Raw genomic sequence first — 6,761 nt, forward strand, 5'->3', positions numbered from 1 at the left:
TTCTGTGTTAAATTATGTGTGAACACACATAGATCTACATGAACTAACTGAATATTAGTAAATTCGGAATTGAATTGCTAATACTATTTTAATTGGTAACCAACATGAATTGTCATAATAAATATATAAACCATTGAGGGAAAGTGAATTCGAACTAACATAAGTGTTTTGTTTATTGATTGAATATGTGTTTAGGAATTAAGTTCATCTAAACTTGAAAAATTAGATAAAACCATTACTTTGCTAAAAATTTAGGTTAATTTAATAGTAGATAGATTAATTAGTCAAAACCGTTCCCTGTGATTGACACCCGACTTACCTTAACTATTCTATAATTTGACTAGGTACACTGCCTAGGTACAATTTAGTTAGTTAAGTTAGTTAGGTTATAAATTTAAAATTAGGTGTAGCTATTTGCATGCATCATGAAGGTTAGTTGTGCACCGACCCGACCATAAATAACATAGGCGCACATTCTAGGTTTATTTATGGTATGGATTATGTCAGATACTAACCTTTAATTGAGGTGTTTGACCTAAAGGGTTGAGTTGGTAGTTTTAGTTGAAGAGATGTGAAATTTTTATTAAGTGTTCTCATCGCGGGTCAGAGTATATATAAACTGTTATATATTATGATTAGTGAGGTTTGTAGTAGTATTAAATTTTGTTTTGTTCTTCCCGACTACCGAGCATAGACGACGTCCAAACATAAAATGCCGTAAGTAGTTGAGAAGTAGTGTCATTATTAATAATACTTTTATTGGAAGCTAGTCTGCAATAGTTGTATTCCTCTTTCGAGGATACGAGTTCTCTATAGCCAATTTAGCTCTGATACCATTCTGTCACACCCCCGACCAAGGCGGAACATGCCGAGAGTGGGACTAGGTTCATGGATCATAGATAAACTGAATATATAGCACAAGTACAACGATAAACAAAACAACATTTGCATTCCATCATTAAGTTTGAATACAGGGTTCTTACAAATAATAATAGTACAGTAGTTTCCTTAAACAGGTAAGCAAATATCAAAAACTAGATAGCTATGTCGTCTGTATTCCATGACCAATCTTCTGTCCGAACGCTTGTCTAATAATTTCCTGAGAATACATGTAAGTTTAAGGGTCAACACAAAGGTTGGTGAGCGTTACAAGTTTTCTGCTAATCTCAGTAATACTTCTTAAAAATTCCAAAAAGTATTTTCTTTGTATGTATAACAACAGTTAAAACAGTGTTTGCAATGAGTCTTTAAAATCCAAAATGTATAGTTTGTATAAGTAAACCCATACGTAAAACTGTGTTTGTAATGAATCTTTGAAAGCCAAAACATCATGTTCCATAAGTAATTCCATACTTAAAATTGTGTCTGTAATGAATCTTTGAAAGCCAAAACGTTATGTTCGATAAGTAATTTCCATACATAAAACTGTATTTGTAATGAATCTTTGAAAGCCAAAACGTTATGCAGATACGAATAAACAGACATACGGATATACGGATAAAGTTATCTGCAAAGGTTGAACTTAACAACCGCAGATATGGATAAGCAACAAGTATATTTGATAAGCGTACACATAAAAATGTACGATACTTGTTTTAAACATTTGTTAATACGTAGTATAGTGTACACAAGAACATGTATGCCCCTAAGATACAAGTTCTAAAACTTGTATAAATATATAAATTGAAACTACCAAGTTGATAACTGTCTCTACAATTATAGCACATATATAGTCAGATTGTATATATTATTTTTATTACTTGTATTATTTTATCAACATAACATATGTAAATATTGTTGTTTTAAAACGATTTTCTTTACTTAACGTTTAAGCGTTTAAACAAATATTTCACCAACTTGTAATGTCTATACACAAAACAATGATATTTCATTTGTATTTTGTAAGATAAATATTACTTAGTACTTGTACTACCATGTAAAGACGAGGGACGGACATGAAACACCGGAGGGCATGACCATTTTAGCAATTAAGCCATTCTGAAATCCAACAATCCAAGCGGCCCTTCAAACCAGATTCCCCATACCGTAACTAGTAGAGTAGTAATTAATATTTTTGTGTCATTTATATTGCATAAAAATGATGATGTTGTTTGTATAAACAAAGCCATTTATAAAATATATTACAAGTAGTGCATGTATCCCCCCTCGGGAAAATAAGTAGAAATGGGGTCGTAACACTCACCCTAGAAGCATGAGTTCCAATCGTTCGAATTCAGTTTCTTTGGGAAGCTTGTCGTGAGAAATTGCAAAGTCACGTTTCTTGAACTTTGAAATATTTCCGGGACCATTTTGTAACAAATTTGAGCTATTGGGAATTGATTTGTAACTTCGCTAAAGTGTAAGGGCTTTTTTGTAATTTAATTTAATGAAATAGTACTGCTTTTGTAAAGAATTTATGAAATAAGGGGTTGTTTGTGGATAAATGAATTCAAGGATTGAAGTTTGGACTGATTTTGTAAAGTATCTTTCAAATAATGGCAACTTTTGTGTAATTTAAATTCAAGTTTGCTTTGACCTTTAACTGGGTCAAACCCATACCCATTTCTTTTGAAGCTCCATACCCAAAATCCGTTTAAAAAGGTTAGGGCTTATAAGCCCCGTGTTCATTTGTTTTGATCAGGTATCGGGTATGAGACGCAAATGAAAACAGTCAAACATGGAGATCACGGATCGATGGAAACTGTGAAAGAATAATCGACAGATCCAAAAGGGAGCACGAACGGTCGTCTCGCAATCGATGAAGGCCTCTAGGGTTCGATGAGGCTGAAGAAGGGGATGTGGAGGAGCAGTGGCGCTGCTCTGGGGTCGGCGAACGCGAGTGAGAAGCGAGGGACGTACGTGGAGGAAATCCGGTAGTGTTTGTGATGCTCAGTGTTCGGCGGTGTCTGTTGATGGGGAAGAGGAAGAGGAAGGCATCGCTCCCGGCGATTGCAGGTACGTGGACGGAGGTCTGCTCCGGCAGCCTCCTGTTCTTCTTCTTCTAGTCCGGTAATCCAACAACTAGGGGGAGAGAATGGCAACAAAAGACTGAAATTGGGAAGTGTTTGTTTTCTTTGTGTGTCAGGAAAGGAAAAAACAGGAAAATGGGGCTGTTGGCCATTGACATAGAAGGGACAAAGAAAGCAACAAAACAACAAGTTTGAGGGGGACAAGGGTATCGATTCTTGACTGATCGAAGGAAGAGGAAGTTAGCGGAAGCATCCATGGTTAACAGGTGATCTTCTTCTTCTTATTTTGATTTGACTCCATGGAAACTTGGGTGATTGGGTTTTCCTGAAAAAAAATTATGATAATGAACGAGATATAACTCAGGGTTGTTTGGGTTTTTGTATTTGACAGGGGAATCCATGGGTGTTTGTTTCTTGTGTTCGTGACTGGGAATGAATGCAGATGTGTGTTGATGATTCAATCCATACGTATATAATAAATTTATATAACATGCTTTGTGTTTGCATGATTGACACACCATTGTATATTTTGCAAAAACTTAATAATACAACTTGTATTTGACCATAAAATATGTCCCGGATATCTATATATAGTTGTACACGATTTTAGAAATATTGTGTTATTTTTACCTTTAAAATTCACATCAGTCGTATTAAAATTCACATCAGTCGTATTAAAATTCACATCAGTCGTATTGGACTTTTAAATCCTCTTTGAAATACATAACCAATAATAAAAATATGTCGAATTAAATAGTTTAACGTTTCACGATTTATAAATCTAAAAACGTCTGATTTCTTAGCTTTTATAAATATTTTTACCAAAAATATGAAATTAAATATTAGGCTATAGCCTAAGTCCAGAAATGCTTTCGAAATTTCCATTTGAGGTGTGCAATTCCTTCAACGGATAGAAACGGTTTTAGTGGTTTAAAGAAAATCAGTATTATACCAGTTTTGGATTTTTAAAATGGTCGTATCTTTTGCATACGAACTCCGTTTTGGACGTTCTTTGTATTTTCGAAAACAGGGGAACATGTACTATAATATTCTAATGTTTGTTTTACTCAAAACTGCATAATGCAAATTTTCAGTTTTTCAAACGCATTAAATAGCATTGCCATTTAAGCGGTTTTATTTGGTTAACGGTTTACACATTTGGAAGTACGGTATCATCAGACATCATGTAATAATTGAAATAAATTTATTAATTTTACTTTAGATGCACTAAACTCAATAAGTTAGATTATCAAGAGATTCACAATGAATTAGCCGGTTATAATTTTAGCCCTAAATTATGCGATGTCACATGATGTATAGTCTCAGGTGGATGACATTATTGATCTATTGGGTAGTGGTGTCTGTCCATGGTAGATTAGTTAGGAGTAGGGTTGCCCATTAGTGACGGGTTAGGGATTTTTGGAAAAGCAGACAAGTGTATACATCCTTGTCGACTTCTTTTTGGTATAGTCAAATGTAAATTTGTAATTATAAACTTTTCCATCCGTGGACCCCCCCCCCCCCACATTTTTGGGAAGTCTTTTGGTTACGGAAATATGAAATGTTATTCGAAATCAATGAAATATACATATATATAATATGTTTTGAAAAATCATTTCTATTTGCAATTTACACTCTTCTAAATTGCTTTATACTTGGATTTTATTGAGTAGGACAATTTACTCTGGACATTCTATTTGGATTTTATTGAGTAGGTAAAGGGCATTCTATTTGGGTTTTATTTGAGTAGGGAAAATTACTCAAGGCATTCTCCTTGGATTTTATTGAGTAGGGCAAATTACTCAAGGCATTTTACCTGGATTTTACTGAGCAAGGCATATTACCCAAGGTAATTACATTGGGATCTAGGAGATAATAAATAACAAACAACTCTAAGTATTTGAAAATATTAGAGTAATCTGTCCTATCATTAAAATAAGGAATTTTCTTTTGAAAAACATCAGAAAGTTCACAATAGTTGCTCTAACAACTTCATCATTTGTACTTAGGTATAGTAACTCATTCAATGATTCATACCACTTATACTCTCCATAATTGAGTAAATTAGGAGTTAATCATGTCTCCAAGGATTAGAGTGACACAAGCAAATCTAAGAACCAGACCAGAGACCAAACCACAAACAAGGTCCATTCCAGGAACTAGAGGTAGACCCGCCAGAGAACCAACCCCACCAGTAGAATCGAAAGCAAACAAACCACAAACAAGGTCCATTCCAGGAACTAGAGGTAGACCCGCCAGAGAACCAACCCCACCAGTAGAATCAAAAGCAATGTTTGCGTTCAATTCATCGGTAGTTCAGCAATTAATTGCACAACAAGCCATTAAAGATATAGTGAACCATGTAATGTCACACCCCAAAACCGAGATGGCGGAAACATTCGGGGGTGGAGGACGTCATGTACAGTATAATAACAATGCATAATAGTAAAACAAGCAACAACATCCATTGCATTAATAATATAGTTAATACATGTGTGTTCTTTGTAAAGTAGTATGACACCAAAAATGTATATATCAAAATAAAAGACGAGTCTTGATCCTGCTCTGTCTTCTCAAAACCTGTACAAATGTACCTGCCTACTGGTTCCCTTTGAATACAAGTTATTTTGAAAGAGAGTATCAACATTTAAGTTGGTGAGTTCATAAGTATTTAGTGTCGTTTGTTTGCATTTGTTTCATGAAAATGTTTGTATTTTTTTAGTAAATTTGTTTGAATACATCCAAGAAAATCCTATATTTTCTCCATTTAAATGAAATGTAGTCTTCTACCCAAGACCCGATTGTTTGTATGTTTGTTCTCTTGTAATAGTGTAAAATGTAATGTTTATACTTGAAATAGTATAAAACGCATGTCTGTGTTTGAAATAATGTTCAATGTATGCTTATACTTAAAATAGTATAAAAAGTTTGTTTTCCATATCATTAACTATATTTAATAGAAAAATAGTTTGCATTGCTCTTGTGAGAATATCACTGTATAAGGTAATGGAAAATGAAGATGTGTAGTAGTATTAACTTAAAATACTCTACCGATAAATTACTGCCTCGTAACCGAGTTGGTTAATTAAGCTTAAAATGTGATTAAGTTATAAACAAACTTGATTGACTAGTATAAAACACGACGTTCTTCAGGCGTCGAAAATGATATGACATTTGTCACCCGTAGACCTGCAGGTCCCACTGTAGCTAGCAGCAAGGTGTGGGATTGTCAGTCCCGTATAGATCTATACACAAACTCATGCTCTCCCTCCAGGAGACTCTGGTTATAAAACATGGCTTGGCAAGAATATTGTCAAGTCCATGAAATAGTGGCTCACATTGTAGTATCTTGTGCACGTATAGTATGTAAGTTTTGTCTTGTTCTTGTAAATAAATAGTATACTTGTAATAAATTGTAATAGTATGTATGTATTGTTTCATGTATTGTTCATCTGTTCTAGAAATAGTATGACTGAAACCCTAAGCTATACCTATTATAGCTTACTACTAAGTTTGTTTGAATGGTAAGTGTTTTGTAGAAAAGACTCATTTGCCTCACATGTGCAAATGAGTTAAGTATATGCTTTTGAAAATGAGATTTAGTATTAATGTATATATTTAGTATGTACAATTATATTTTAACCGACAGTCGGACTAATGAATCCTACCCTAAGCCCACAACCAAACAAGGAACAGGAGTCAGGGTATTTAACATTAGTCCTAAGTCCATTAAAGCATACTTATAATTAAATACATAAATGAATACGATTTTGATAATAAACAACAATCTAA

At 33.9% G+C, this 6,761-nt stretch overlaps 1 long non-coding RNA gene across 1 annotated transcript; it reads left to right on the forward strand.

Moving 5' to 3' along the window:
• Nucleotides 1-2,628: 2,628 nt before the first annotated feature.
• On the forward strand, nucleotides 2,629-3,582 carry LOC145163066 (uncharacterized). The gene is made up of 3 exons (XR_013739543.1): nucleotides 2,629-2,955; nucleotides 3,086-3,235; nucleotides 3,361-3,582. It is a non-coding gene; the product is annotated as an uncharacterized LOC145163066 (long non-coding RNA).
• The last annotated feature ends 3,179 nt before the right edge of the window (nucleotides 3,583-6,761 follow it).

This window comes from Lactuca virosa, chromosome 3, assembly GCF_052849685.1.
Source record: "Lactuca virosa cultivar CGN04683 chromosome 3, Lactuca_virosa_CGN04683_v6, whole genome shotgun sequence".
In the NCBI taxonomy this organism is placed as follows: Eukaryota; Viridiplantae; Streptophyta; class Magnoliopsida; order Asterales; family Asteraceae; genus Lactuca; species Lactuca virosa.